The sequence below is a fragment of the Urocitellus parryii genome, chromosome 9 (assembly GCF_045843805.1).
Source record: "Urocitellus parryii isolate mUroPar1 chromosome 9, mUroPar1.hap1, whole genome shotgun sequence".
NCBI classification, from domain to species: Eukaryota; Metazoa; Chordata; class Mammalia; order Rodentia; family Sciuridae; genus Urocitellus; species Urocitellus parryii.
In genome coordinates, this window is record NC_135539.1 from 45,802,221 (window position 1) to 45,818,416 (window position 16,196).

A 16,196-nucleotide genomic window follows, 5' to 3' on the forward strand; every position below is an offset into this window, starting at 1 on the left:
GCCTCTCTGCACCATTCCAAGGACTTTGGGTGCATCAATCTATGTGACAGAGGAGGGTATTAAGGCACAGAGGAGTAAAGTGACTTGCCCAAGGCCCTGCAGCTTCTGTAAGTCCAGAACTGGAATTGAGCCCATGGAGCCTGGCCTCTGGGTCTTGCTTATCACTGTCATCCTGTACTGCTTCACAGGCAGGAAGGGTGAACCCCTCACAGTGCCCAGGCTCTGCCTGCCTCCAGCCCCTCCACATGCTCCTGTGTTCTGGGGATCCCTGAACTGTCTGTGGGTCCTCAGAAGGGCCTTGCTGCTCTGGGCTTCCATTCTGATAGGGCTTTGGGAACTCTTATCCTTCAAGTTTCATCTGAGCTTTCACCTCCTCTTTGAAGTCTTCCTGATTCCACCTCCTTCCCCTTGACTCCCATAGATGAGTATCCTCACGTTTTTTTCACATCATGTAACATATAGATATGTATATGTTTATATACACATCTTTTTTACACAGCATTTTTAAGATTAATTCACACACCATACAATTCACACATGGAAAGTATGTAATTCAATGGTTTTTAGTATATTCACAAAGTTGTGACTCCACCACAAAAATCACCTTAGGACACTTTCATTGGCCCCCAAGAGAAGCCTTAGGCCCACTAAGAGTCACTCATCATTTTCCCGACCCCAGGGCCTTATGTAGCCTCTCATTTCTGATCTGTCTCTGGATTTATCTGTTCTAGACCTTTCACCTAAATGGAATCGGTCAATATGTGACATTTTGTGTCTGGCTTCTTTCAACTGGCAGATTGTTTTCAGGGTTTATCCTTGATGCACCATGCATCAGTCCCTCATTCCTTCTTATTGCTGAATATTAATGAATAATATGGATATGCAGGATTTTGTTTATCCATCATCAGTCAATGGACATTGGTTTGCTTCCATCTTTTGGCTATCATTAATTATGATGCTGTAGACATTTGTGTACAAGAGTTTGCGGAGGCACATGCTTTCATTTCTGTTGGCCAGACACTTGGGTCTTATATTTAATATTTTGAAAAACTCATATCTCAAATGTTTATTTATTTAGCTGTCTCCTTCAGTGTTGTGAGATCTCTTTGGAGGCACGTTTTCTCCTTGTCATGATTAATATGGTGTGTGACATTGACTAGATGCTTCCTGCATATTTATTGATCCATCAAAATGGCCTTTCATGAGAGTATTAAAAGGAAACACTTATATGCTCATTTCAATGGGCTATTCATGAAAAGGTACCTGTACTAAGACATGAAATTTCCAAATTTATGTACCACTGGGTTTAAGATCCTTCTCAAGTGGCAGGAATGAATTTTGCAGTGAATTTTTGAAGAATTGCCTTAGAGAGTAGCCAAGATGGCCTCAACATTCACCGCAGTTTAGTTAAATGTTAGACAAGTTTCTTCCTGACTAGGTCCCTGACCTCCTTTTCTTAGAGGGTTTGCTCTAATACTTGGGATTGTAAATTCTTTCTCTGCCCCTTGAAATAGATGCAGCTACTTCCAGTTGCACAACCCAGGAAATGTCTTTCTTTCTTTTTCTTTTTTTTTTTCAGGAGGAGGGATGCTGAACCTTTTGCATGCTAAGTACACACTGTGCCACTGAGTTACACCCCCAGTCCCTCAGGAAATTCTGAAGGACCTGACAATCATTTTTCTGAAACATGAACATGGAGGGAGTGAGCACCCCTGCCTCCCTGTCTCTGAGGAAGGGTATGTGCTTACTTTTAGAGTCATGAAGACCAATTAGCACCCACAGGTGGACTGAAATTCCTCTTCCTGATTTGTCAACCTCTCCAGTCCTTTGGGTCAATGGAGTTGGTTCAGGCCCTCTCCCCATTGCAATAATCTTGAACAAAGTCTTCCCTGACTGTTTTATTAGTCAAGTGCAATTTTAACTTTGACAATGACATTGACTCAGTACACCACCTGATCCTCCAGGGACATGGGCATCAATCACATTGAGTGGAAATGACCTTTTGGGAAGAGGGTGTCCATGCAAATGAGGTCCTTAGATGCCAAGGCCTATCTATAAGTGTTATCCCCAAATAAACATATGAAAAGCTATTGTCTGTACTTCATATTAAGAATATATTGTCTACTGGGTTGGGGATGTAGCCTGATGGTAGAGTGCTTACCTACTATGCATGAGGCTCTAGTTTCAATTCCAGGCGCCATGGGGGGTGGGGAGATATATTGTGTTCTTCCATTTCACTTCATTCTCAATGGACCAATTGTGTTCCTGAGAGCCCCCTATGGGAAGGAGTGAGAAACAAAGGTTGTACTCAAAGGGGAACTCATGACTCTTGGAACCAAGTATCCCCAGAACTCAACCCCCAGGTACTACCCCTGCAAGGCAATATAAATGAACACCTTTTCCCTCCTCACATCTCAAAAGAAAAACAAAACAAACAACAACAACAAAAAAAAAACACTACCTTAGATTGAATGGGAAAGCTTGTTTGTTGTTTAAGAGAGTGAGAGTTGGAAATTTTTTAAAAAGTCAACTTCTTTGAGGTCCTTCTGAAGCTACTATGTTGACAGGTGGGTGTGGAAAATGAGAGCTTGTGAGTCAGGACAATATTTCTAAGTCCTTCCTGGCTTCTTTTTTTCTTGGGAAAACCATCCATTTCTCTAAGTGTTAAGTGCTGAGCCAGAGTGTCATGGAGCATCTATATAGCATTTTCCCCCGTGCACCACAGAAAAATGAGAGGTCTCTAATGAAATGGTGTCTAGAAGCCCCTGGTGGAACTAACTCTGCCAGAAGAGGCTCATTCAGAAGAGAGCAGGACTAATCTCATGTCCTACTCCCAGTGACCAATGCCTTCCTTGAATCTATATGCAAAGTCATAAACCCTTCCCTTCTTTCAATGTCACCGCTTGCCATAGAAGGAATTCAAGAAACACTTGTCCTCACTATTAGAACCAGGATGTGTAAGGTGGTAGCTAGAAAAGTTTTGATAAAGACATAGGCCACTCTATAAGTACATGGACTACTGTTCTCAGCTCACCCCTAGCTAGTATTTAGCTCTGTTATGACCATACAAGTCATTACAACATTGGATATATCAGTTTGTAAACAGCCACTTGCCAGAGCCCTCTCCCAATCTCCTCTGCTGCTTTCGGCCTCCCCCAGCTTCCACAATCCATTATCTAGAGGGTTGATGCTTGGCCCAGCAGAAACCTTCCAGAACTCTGCCCTTGCCCAAGGCCAGCCTTGATCCTGATTGCTAAATGTCTGTCTTATGCCAGTTCAGTACTTTTACATTTCTCTCTGACTTCAGAGATTTCTTATTATTTATTGATCCTCAGACTTGCCTTATATTTTTTTCTATTTCTTCTCTTTGTCACTTCTGTTCTTATTTCCCATATTGTTTACTTACCATATCCTTTGGTCCCATCAAAATCCCTCATTTATCACAAAAAAAATCTTATCAAGGATATTTAAAACATCCTTATTTACAAAAGTGCAAAATTGGAAACAATCTAAATGAATCAGCAGGAGACGCATTATGATCTACCCATGTAAGAGAAGAGTTCAGTCTCTACCTCTGAGGTCTGCTTTGCCAACATGGTAGGCTGTGTCCCATCTCAGCTCTATAGCCTAAGTGAGCAAGACCTATTTGAATCCACGATCCAGAACAAGCTCTTTCCTTTTGATCAAATAATCTAGTGAAGTGCTGATTTTCTGAGTTGCCCCAGGCCCTTGGAATGGCACTTTAGTGCCCAAGATTAGTAGTTGACTGCAACCTTAATCTCCACAGTTTGAACAAAGGACATCCTGTGTCCGGGTGGCCTGAAGCTCCTCTCTTGAGGATAACACTTAAAGGTAAGCAGTCCATGATGGATCCAGGGCAAACTCCATTCCCACTACAACCCATTCCTAAGTACAATCTCTAAAGGAAGGTATCCACTGAACTTATGGACCCTTTGCTGTGGTCATTAGATCATTTCACTCTTGGGATAAACAGGGGTACATTATCTTTACTCAAGACAGTACAGGAATATGGTTGTCAACCCTGACAGCACATTCAAATCTCCCTAGTACTTTAAAAGCACCAATACCTGGGCCCCAACCTCTAAGATTCTCATTCAGTTTGTTAGGGACCTGGATACCAGGATTTATTGCAAACATGCAAGGGGAATGTAATGAACAGCTAAGGTTAGTAGCTACTGGTATCACTGTATATGCACACACATTTTCACAGGCTCATCTAAAGTTTTATTTAAAATAAATACATATATATAAATATCCAAAATATATGTACACATACACATAAAAATTGTATATACACATATTGTGTGTGTATGTAATTACCACATATATGCATATTGGAAAACCACTTGCAATAAGGGTGGTCTTTATTTACTTCTGCTATGGTTTGGATGTGAAGTGTCCTCCAAAAACTCCAGTGTTGGTGCAGAAATGTTCAGAGGTGAAGCAATTGGATTGTAAGAGCAGTAACCTCATCAGTCTCTCCTATTTTGAAGGAAATGACTGGGTGGAGACTGTAGGCAGGTGGGGCATAGCTGGGAGGTGAGTCACTGGGGATGTGCCCTGAAAGGGGACATCTTCCCTGTGGCCTCTTCTCAGCTCCTTCTGTGCTTCCTGACCCCACCATGAGCTGAGCAGCTTTCCTCTGCTGGGCTCTCTGAAACCAGGAACCCTAAACAAATTTCCCTCCTCTAAATTGTTCTTAGTTTTAGTCTTGGTGATGAAAAAGCTAACTAAAACATCTTCCTTCAATATTTTTTAGGGGATGGGGGAGTTTATTGGAGATTGAACTCAGGAGCACTTGTCTGCTGAGCCACACCCCCAGCCCTATTTTGTATTTTATTTAAAGACATGATCTCACTGAGTTGCTTAGTGCCTTACTTTTGCTGAGCCTGGCTTTGAATTTACAGGCATGTACCACCATGCCCGGTTTCTTTCAGTATTTTTATATTAAGTTTTGTACAGTGATCATAAAATAATTTTTTAGTCAAGAGGCAGGATGTGGTAGTGCACACTTGTAACTCCAGTAGTTTTGGAGCCTGAGGCCAGAGAATCTTCAGTTCAAAGCCTACCTCAGCAACTTAGCTAGACCTTGTCTCAATAACAAACAAAGAAACAAATGGGCTGGGATGTGGCTTAGTGGTTAAGTACCCCTGGGTTCAATCTCCAGTATCCCCCCCAAAAAAGGGGGGTGGGAGACCAGAAGTGCTATTTATTTATTTTCTTTTTTTTCTTTTTTTATTGTTGGTCATTCAAAACATTACATATTTCTTGATATATCATATTTCACAGTTTGATTCAAGAGGGTTATGAACTCCCATTTTTCCCCGTATACAGATTGCTGAATCACATCAGTTTACACTTCCATTGATTTACGTATTGCCATTCTAGTGTCTGATGTATTCTGCTCTCTATCCTATCCTCTACTATCCCCCCTCCCCTCCCCTCCCCTCCCCTCTTCTCTCTCTACCCCCTCTACTGTAAAACATTTCTTCCACTTGTATTATTCTTCCCTTACCCCTCACTTCCTCTTGTATGTAATTTTGTATAACCCTGAGGATCACCTTCCATTTCCATGCAATTTCCCTTCTCTCTCCCTTTCCCTCCCACCTCTCATCCCTATTTAATGTTAATCTTCTTCTCATGCTCTTCGTCCCTACTCTGTTCTTAGTTACTCCCCTTATATCAAAGAAGTCATTTGGCATTTGTTTTTTAAGGATTGGCTAGCTTCACTTAGCATAATCTGCTCTAATGCCATCCATTTCCCTCCAAATTCTATGATTTTTTCATTTCTTAATGCAGAGTAATACTCCATTGTGTATAAATGTCACATTTTTTTATCCATTCATCTATTGAAGGGCATCTAGGTTGGTTCCACAATCTTGCTATCGTGAATTGTGCTGCTACGAACATCGATGTAGCAGTGTCCCTGTAGCATGCTCTTGTTAGGTCTTTAGGGAATAGACCGAGACGGGGAATAGCTGGGTCAAATGGTGGTTCCATTCCCAGCTTTCCAATAAATCTCCATACTGCTTTCCAAATTTCCTTCCTCCATTGCATGATTTTAGCCACTTTATCAAATATAAGATAGTTGTAGTTTTGTGGATTGGTTACTGTATTCTCTATTCTGTACCATTGGTCCACCCACCTGTTTTGGTACCAGTACCATGCTGTTTTTGTTACTATTGCTCTGTAGTATAGTTTGAAGTCTGGTATCGCTATACTGCCTGATTCACACTTCTTGCTTAGCATTGTTTTTGCTATTCTGGGTCTTTTATTTTTCCATATGAATTTCATGACTGTTTTATCTATTTCTACAAGAAATGCCATTGGGATTTTGATTGGCATTGCATTGAACTTATAGAGGACTTTTGGTAATATCATCATTTTGATGATGTTAGTTCTGCCTATCCATGAACAGGGTATATTTTTCCATCTTCTAAGATCTTCTTCTACTTCTCTCTTTAGGGTTCTGTAGTTTTCATTGTATAAGTCTTTCACCTCTTTTGTTAGGTTGATTCCCAAGTATTTTTTTTTTTTTGAGGATATTGTGAATGGAGTAGTTGTCCTCATTTCCATTTCAGAGGATTTGTCGCTGGTATACAGGAATGCCTTTGATTTTTGCATGTTGATTTTATATCCTGCCACTTTGCTGAATTCATTTATTAGCTCTAATAGTTTCTTTGTAGACCCTTTTGGGTCTGCTAGGTATATAATCATGTCATCTGCAAATAGTGATAATTTAAGTTCTTCTTTTCCTATTTTTATGCCTTTAATTTCTTTCATCTGTCTAATTGCTCTGGCCAGTGTTTCGATGACGATGTTGAACAGAAGTGGTGAGAGAGGGCATCCCTGTCTTGTTCCAGATTTTAGAGGGAATGCCTTCAATTTTTCTCCATTCAGAATGATGCTGGCCTGTGGCTTATCATAGATTGCTTTTACAATGTTGAGGTATGATCCTGTTATCCCTAATTTTTCTAGAGTTTTGAACATAAAGGGATGCTGTACTTTGTCGAATGCTTTTTCTGCATCTTTGAGATGATCATATGGTTCTTATTTTTAAGTCTATTGATGTGGTGAATAACATTTATTGATTTCTGTGTATTGAACCAGCCTTGCATCCCAGGGATGAATCCTACTTGATCATGGTGTACAATTTTTTTGATATGTTTTTGAATCCAATTCGCCAGAATTTTATTGAGGATTTTTGCTTCTAGGTTCATTAGAGATATTGGTCTGTAGTTTTCTTTCTTTGAAGTGTCTTTGTCTGGTTTAGGCATCAGGGTGATGTTGGCCTCATAGAATGTATTTGGAAGTTCACCCTCTTTTTCTATTTCCTGAAATAGCTTGAAAAGTATTGGTGTTAGTTCCTCTTTAAAGGTTTTGTAAAACTCTGCTGTGTTCCCATCCGGTCCTGGGCTTTTCTTCGTTGGTATTCTTTTGATGGTTTCTTCTATTTCCTCAATTGTTATTGGTCTGTTTAGGTTGTCTATATCCTCCTGACTCAATCTGGGCAGATCATATGACTTAAGAAATTTATCGATGCCTTCACTATCTTCTATTTTATTGGAGTATAAGGATTCAAAATAATTTCTGATTATCTTCTGTATTTCTGAAGTGTCTGTTGTGATATTGCCTTTTTCATCCTGTATGCTAGTAATTTGAGTTCTCTCTCTTCATCTCTTCGTTAGCATGGCTAAGGGTCTGTCGATTTTATTTATTTTTTCAAAGAACCAACTTTTAGTTTTATCAATTTTTTCAATTGTTTCTTTTGTTTTGATTTCATTAATTTCAGCTCTGATTTTAATTATTTCTTGCCTTCTACTTCTTTTGCTGTTGTTTTGCTCTTCTTTTTCTAGGATTTTGAGATGAAGTATGAGATCATTTATTTGTTGGTTTTTTCTTTTTTTAAGGAATGAACTCCAAGCAATGAATTTTCCTCTTAGAACTGCTTTCAATGTGTCCCATAGATTCTGATATGTTGTGTCTGTGTTTTCATTTAACTCTAAGAAGTTTTTAATTTCCTCCTTGATGTCTTCTAAAACCCATTGATCATTCAGTAACCTATTGTTCATTCTCCAAGTGATGCATGATTTTTCCTTCCTTCTTTTATCGTTGATTTTCAGTTTCATTCCATTATGATCAGATAAGATGCATGGTATTATCTCTACTCCTTTATATTGTCTAAGAGTTGCCCTGTGACATAATATATGATCTATTTTTGAGAAGGATCCATGTGCTGCTGAGAAAAAAGTGTAACTGCTTGATGTTGGGTGGTATATTCTATATATGTCAATTAAGTCTAGGTTGTTAATTGTGTTATTGAGTTCTACAGTTTCCTTATTTAATTTTTGTTTGGAAGATCTGTCCAGTGGTGAGAGAGGTGTGTTGAAGTCTCCCATGATTATTGTATGGTGGTCTGTCAGACTCTTGAACTTGAGAAGAGTTTGCTTGATGAACATAGCTGCACCATTGTTTGGGGCATATATATTTATGATTGTTATGTCTTGTTGGTGTATGGTTCCCTTGAGCAGTATGTAGTGTCCCTCTTTATCCCTTTTGATTAACTTTGGCTTGAAATCTATTTTATTTGATATGAGTATGGACACTCCTGCTTGTTTCCGCAGTCCGTATGAGTGATATGATTTTTCCCAACCTTTCACCTTCAGTCTATGTATATCTTTTCCTATCAAATGAGTCTCCTGTAGGCAGCATATTGTTGGGTCTTGTTTTGTGATCCATTCAACTAGCCTGTGTCTCTTAATTAGTGAGTTTAAGCCATTAACATTTAGGATTATTATTGAGATATGGTTTGTTCTTCCAGCCATATATGTTTATTAATGTTACTAAACCTGATTTGTTTTCCTCTTTGATTACTTTCCCCCCTTTACTGTCCTACCTCCCACTGTTGGTTTTAATTGTTGTTTTCCATTTCCTCTTCCTGTAATGTTTTGTCAAGGATTATTTGAAGAGATGGTTTTCTAGCTGCAAATTCTTTTAAATTTTGTTTATCGTGGAAGGTTTTAATTTCATCTTCCATCCTGAAGCTTAATTTCGCCGGATACAGGATTCTTGGTTGGAACCCATTTTCTTTCAGTGTTTCAAATATGTTATTCCAGGATCTTCTAGCTTTCAGAGTCTGTGTTGAAAAATCAGCTGTTATCCTGATTGGTTTACCCCTAAATGTAATCTGCTTCTTTTCTCTTGTAGCTTTTAAAATTCTCTCCTTATTCTGTATGTTGGGCATCTTCATTATAATGTGTCTAGGTGTGGATCTCTTATGATTTTGCACATTCGGCGTCCTGTAGGCTTCTAGGATTTGGGATTCTGTCTCATTCTTCAAGTCTGGGAAGTTTTCTCGTATTATTTCATTGAATAGATTGTTTATTCCTTTGGTTTGGAGCTCTATGCCTTCCTGTATCCCAATGACTCTTAAGTTTGGTCTCTTTATGTTATCCCATATCTCTTGGATGTTCTGCTCATGGTTTCTTAGCAGACTTGCTGAGCTGTCTATGTTCTTTTCAAGTTGAAATACTTTATCTTCATTGTCTGATGTTCTATCTTCTAAGTGATCTACTCTGCTGGTAGTATTCTCAATTGAGTTTTTAAGTTGGTTTATTGCTTCCTGCATTTCTAGGATTTCTATTTGTTTGTTTTTTATTACCTCTATCTCCCTGTGTAATTGATCTTTTGCTTCCTGGATTTGTTTATGTAATTCCTTGTCAAAGTGATCTTTCATTGTCTGATTTTGCTGTCTCATGTCTTCCTTGAGAGTCCAGATCATCTGAATCATGTATATCCTGAACCCTTTATGTGACATTCCATCTGCTGCAGCTATTACCTCTTCTAAAGTTGAGTTGACCTGCATTGCTTGTGGTCCTTTCTTTTCTTGTCTTTTCATAATGCTCGCGTTTCTTTCTGCTTGGTGAAACTATTGTGTTTTTGAAATTTTCCCCCTAATTATTTATATTGCTCTTGTATAGTTGAAAAATCTCCCTTGCAGGGCGGGTAGTGGCTGTGCTCCTCCTGTAATTGGGGTGATCTGTGTACTATGCTGGCAGGCCGCTAGGCCTGCTCTGCCTGTCAGTCGCAGGTCTGCCCACCCTGCAGGTGCGGGTGGCGGCTCTGCTCTGCCCCCACTCCAATTGGTGTGACGTATCTACCATACTGGCAGGCCTCTAGGCCTGTTCCACCAGTGGGTCGCAGGTCTGCCTGTCACTGGCAGTAGGGGAGTTGGGGGTCGAGAGTCCTTTGGCCCTTACGGTAATGCCCATGGAGAGATTTTGAAGTTTCCCGGTTGTTTGTATCTGATGTGGGTGGGAGTCACACACCTGCTAAAGTAGATTCCGCTGGGAAGGAATCTCTTTGGCCGAGCTTTGGTGACTTCCCCTCTCTGCTATGGCGGGCCCCTGGCTCCTTGCCAGAGTGTCCGAAGGGAGGGGTGGAACTGGTTTGTCTCTGGTTTAACACGATCTTTGGTTTTAGTTCCCAGCTCCCTATTTTGTAAAGGCTTGGTTATATTCCCTTCACTGTTCTCTGGGGGGGGGACCCATTGGCCAGTTGGGCGGGGCTGTTAGCAGAGCCCAGAGGGCACAGCCGTCTGCTGGGCCAGGCGAGGACACTTCTAGCTGAGTCGGGCCGCCGGGGGCCGCCTGAAGATCGGGGCAGCTGCGGCTGCGTGGCTAAGATCCTGGCGGGCGGTGTGGCTCTTCACAGAGCGAGAGCAGGGCCTCCCGGGAGAGCCGGGATGGCGGGGGGGGGGGGGGCGTCTGCCAGTTCGGGCGGCATGCCGATCTGGGCTGCCGGCCGCTTGCAGAAACTGCTGGTGGCCGCAAGATTGTACCTCTGCGCCCGCGGGGCCACCTATAGAGCCGGGCAGCTGCAGCCACTTGGTTAATAGCTGGGCGGGTGTGGCGGTCGCTCACAGAGCGAGAGCCAGGCCTCCCGGGAGAGCCGTTTGCAGAAGCGGCTGATGGCTGCGGGACTGGACCTCTGTGCCTGCGTGGCCGGCCAAGATCCACTTCTCTGGGACAAACTGTCACTTCCAATAAACCTACCAGTTCTCGGCAGGTCTCCTCTTAATGGAATTTTGCTAGAAGTTCCTCAGTAGGTAGACTGCAGCTGTTCCAATGGGTCTTTCTGATCCCGTTAAAGTGGAGACATTGGAATCGCTGCTTCCTCGCAGGCCGCCATGTTGGATCCCTCCAGAAGTGCTATTTAGAAGAAATAAACAAACAAAAATACCTACAGTGTCAACTAAAATTTAAAATAGATTTAAAACAAATAAATAAAATAAAAATAAAATTTTAGCAATCCTTCTAGATCCAGCTCATCTCTCTCTTTCAGGAGCTCCCTGGCCAATCTTCAACACTCCTACTGTCTCTGGTCTCTAAGTTTCTCCCAGCTTGTGAGCATTCCACTGAATCTAGAGCTTCATGGAGGCTGGCTCCACGTTGGTATCAGCACCCACCCCTGCCCCCCGGCTGGACAATGCCAGGAGCATAAAGTCTGGCCCACCTTTCAGGAGCAGGGCCTCTGTATGGATTTATTATTGATAACCTGAGCCTGAGGTGGCACCTGGAGAGCTGAGCATTTCTCTGAACAAAGGCACTCTCTTTCTCTCTGTGTTTCTGGAGATGAAACAGAGCTCCTTTCTAGTCTCATGCTGGACTTTGCGGGGAATGGAAAGGAAAGGATTCATTGGCAAAACCCACAGAAGAACATTTAAATGAGGGCTGTGGATGAGATTCGTTGGCCCAGCTGGCTGGGGGCCCAGCCTTCCAGGAATGCTGTGAATGTATGGCTTATATTCTGAGTTCCCCATAGTTCTGGGAGGGTGGGGATGTGTCTAGTGCTGCTTGAGGCAGGTCCAGGGGGGACAGGAACTAGTCACCCCAGGAAGCCTGGCCGAAACTGAGCCATGCTGAAGGAAAACAGACACACAGGCCAAGTCTTGTCATCCTCAGGGTGATTGATGGCTTTGAAGGCAAGTTGGTGCAGAGGCTCTGCCAGGCCAAATCCTAAACGATGGGCCGGGGAACCAACAGGACTGGAAAATGGCAGGTATGACTCCTGCCAAATGCATCTTACTTGGACAAAGTGTACCTTCTATGTGACTTTCCAGTTGCACCTTAGCACTGGGGGGATATATTAGTGTCTGCAAAGTTTCAAGATACCAGTACCACAAGATGTTCCCCGATGAAAGAATTCCATGGTAAAATATGTTTGGGGAGCACTCATCTCTAGCTCTCTTCCCCACAGTAGCACTTACAGTGTCTGGCAAATTCTGCATTTAGAAAATGTTGTCATTTTGTTCTTTCTCAATCTTCATTGAGCGTGCTCTTTATTATGGATCCCCTATGAACATCTCCTAGCCTACTTTGGAAAGACCTGGATAGTTCATTTTATGGCAAGAAATCCTAGCTTCAGGATGATCTTTAATCCAATTCAATTTTCATAAGATATATAATTTAATAATATTATATAATTGGATCCTTAATCTCAAGCAGTCCAACTGGGGAGAGAATACTCAAAGGGAACAAATTTTTTTAAATGACAATATAATATGCTGACCACACCAAGGTCATTGGTACAAAAAACTGTCCAGGAAAGAGACAGGTGGGAAAATTTCTGAGGAAGCTCAGGTGCAAAGGCTAGATGTGAGTCTCTGAAGGATAAGCATAATGTGCCTCTGAAGGGAGACTGTGGTGTTTACCCTACACTGGGATATGGGTCTTTTTTTTTTCTGGATCAAGGGATGGTTGAACCCAGAGGCACTGTACTACTGAGCCACATCCCCAGCCCATTTTATTTGTTCTTTTGAGACAAGGTCTCAGTAAGTTGCTTAAGGCCTCACAAAGTTGCTGAGTTTGATTTCAAACATGTGATCCTCCTGCCTCAGTCTCCCTAGTTGCTGGGATTATATACATGCCCCAGGGCTCCCAGCAGGTCTTTATTTCTTTTAAAAAGCAAAGTATTCAAGAAAAAGAGGCTAGCTATAGATATGGAGAACCTAAAAAGAAGGAAAACCGGCCCAGTGTGGGGGCATGTACCCATAATCCCCAGCTACTCAGGAGGTTAAGGTAGGAAGATCTCAAGTTGAAGGCCAGCCTGCTCAACTTAGCTAGATCCTGTCTCCAAATGAAATTAAAAGGGCTGGAGAGGTAACACAGTGGCAGAGCACCCCCAGGGTTCAATCCCCAGAACCATAATAATTAATTAATTAATTAAAAGAGAAAAGAGAGGGGAGCCTATCTCCCTCATGTGTCTGACTTTGGGCTAAATTGGAAAAATCTGCATTAAGAAAAGCATTTAGCATGCAGTAAGTCTGTCCTAGAAGCATTTAAACATTTAAAAGTTTTTTGCTTGATTTCCAAATGGTTGGGCATTTTCCAGTTATCTTTTCCTAACTTTGTGATCAGACAACACAGTATGGCTTCCTTTGAAGATTTTTGAGACTTGCTTTATGACCAGTATATGGTGTATATTTGAGGCTCACTTGCCAAAAAAAAAAAGGAAGGGGAGATGGGTGGTTTTAAGCAATGTTGAGTGTAGTGCTCTAAAAATGTCAATTAGACCAGATTTGCCTCTAAAAGAACTGTGATTCTCTTCATATGTTTAAAGTTTGACCATGAGTTTAATTATAAAGAATTTTAGGCATATAGTAGGCATTAACTAACAGTTTAAGTAAAATTACTACATCACTTTTTTAAATGTATCTGTTTGGAATTTAAATACAATGGTGGTTTTGGAGCCACTTTTATCCAGTTTTTTGTTTGTTTGTTTGTTTGTTTGTTTTTCTCTCCAATTTCCCTTTGTTCTTGCCAACGTTCTGTTTGTTCTTTTATGAAACTCATCCTAATGAGTGTGAGGTGGTATCTGTGAGTTTGACATTTTATTGATTGTCTTTTGTTAAAAGATGGAAAGGCTTGGAGAACCCACATCTCCAATTGGATGCAATCTCAAACAAATGGCTTCAGGAAAGAGGATACGGAAGTCAAAGAGCTAGAACTTGTTCCTCCATGAACTCTGTGTGGCCTACATACTAAGAGAGACTAGGTGATGCCTGAATGAAGGGTTCTGACCTAGAAAATGAGTAGATAGAAGACAGAAAATGTTCAAGAAGCCCATGCATGCAGACTTGGAAATCAGGAGGATGAATAAGGAACTGGGAGCTGGGGGGTATAGCCTAGTGGTAGAGTGCTTGTTCAGCATGTGCAAGGCAAGACTCCAGGCCAACACCGCAAAAAAAAAAAAAAGAAAGAAAGAAAGAAAGAAAGAAAGAAAGAAAGAAAGAAAGAAAGAAAGAAAGAAAGAAAGAAAGAAAAAGAAAAGATGCCAGGGGGTTTGGAGACTGTTGGTGATACAGCAATGTTGTAGAGCCTGTGAGGAAGGTGAGAGGTGAGAGGAGGAAGGAATGAGTCAGGGATTGGGTCAAGAGTGGCTGCTTATCTAGATGAGTTGAGAGCGCACATTTGGGGACAAGGGCAGTCATTCTCAGAGGGACGGCAAAAGATATGGAAAACTCTGCTTCTGGGAAACCCCCAGAGTGCCTTTGCTGGTGAATTTGGCAGAGGGAAGTTGGAGACCCCTTGGCGACCAGGGTCATCTTGGCCTCCCCCTTTCCTCCTGTTATCATATCAAACTTCTATCACTTCTCCATCTTAACTACAGCCCACCCATGTCCCTGGCCCTGACTGCATTTGCTCTCTTTGCAGTGTCATTGCAAATCCTCCCAGTGGTTCTTCTGCCTCAAGTCTCATTCTTCTCACTTTTCATCCTACAAACTGTTGTCAGATTGATCTTCCTAGAATTCAGGTTTGATGATATTACACCACCTCCTAAAACTCTCCAGTGGTTCACAGTAATAGTGGCTATCACCCACTTCTTTACCAAAACAACTGAGGTTTTATCCAGTGCTCTGTCAGTCATGTGGCCTCTGGACCCAGCTCCAGTCCCTGGAATGGGTCTAGATTAGTTAAAACAGCCAGTCCCCTTGCTGATCATTGACAAGTAGAGTCATATGAACTTGAGGAGGGAAGGAAGGCTCCTGGATGTCATGAGCTGTCCATGGGTTGTGTGTGGGTCACCAGGCATCAAAGCCTATTGGATAGAAACATCTGGGGTCTGGGAATAACCAGTGGACATTTTTTCTGGGCAATTGTCCAAGACATTGTAAATTTCTATCTCACTCTGCTGTGGCTCACACTGCACCTGAGATGGGTGTGACCTGCCAAGATGTCAATCAACTTGCTGACTGCAAGACATCAGGAAGCAAGACTCCAACCTTGAAACTTATCTCTGCCTTTGATGTACTCGCTAAAATAAACCTCCAGAGCCATCTTTCCTTTGTCTAGTTCCAGCACCCACATGGACTAGATATATCCAGGTCTCTGCCTTTTAAAAATACAATTCTGACTATTTGTGTTTTGTGCTTCACTAATTATTTTAGACTTTAAGTTTTCAGGTGGCTTACCCCTTCCTCTGCAGGGACCCACCAATGAAACTCTAGCCATCACCATTGCACCCTCCCACCCCTGTTACCTGGAGTGTGGAATATTCTAGGAAAGGATTCTTAGATTTTAAAGAAAGGATTCTTACAAAGAGGTTAAATAATTCTTTTCCTCTTCTGAAGGGTGTTTGGTGAGATGCAGTGCTTGGGACCACTGCAGTCATTTTGTATTCATGAGAAAAAAGATCACTATGAAGATGGAAGAGGGAACAGAAAAAAAAATGGGGTCTTTGATGACCACTGAGCATATTATGTCCTCTGGGCTTCCAGTTATGTGAGAAAATACAGTTTCTTTATTGGTTAAGCCTGCAGAATTGACTTTTTCTGCTCCTCGCCACGAAAAGCACCATTTAACATTCAATAAATTCCAAATTATTTGGCATGACATGAAAAGATTTTTATTACCTTCCCTGTTTACCTCTCTAGCCACAGTTCCACTGCTTAATCCTCTGCATTCTGACATGTCACACTCTTGCCATGCCACGAGGATCCCTCTTTCTTCACATTCTCTTTGATGAACCAGCTTCTCCTTCATGGCCCATCTGGAAAAATCTTTCTAATGTTCCAGGATTATTCTGAAATCCCTTCTCTTCAATGCCTGTTTTACTCACCTCTCCAGGAGTTAGCAATCTTCTTTTCCTAGTGTCCCCCTTCCTCCTTCTCCCTT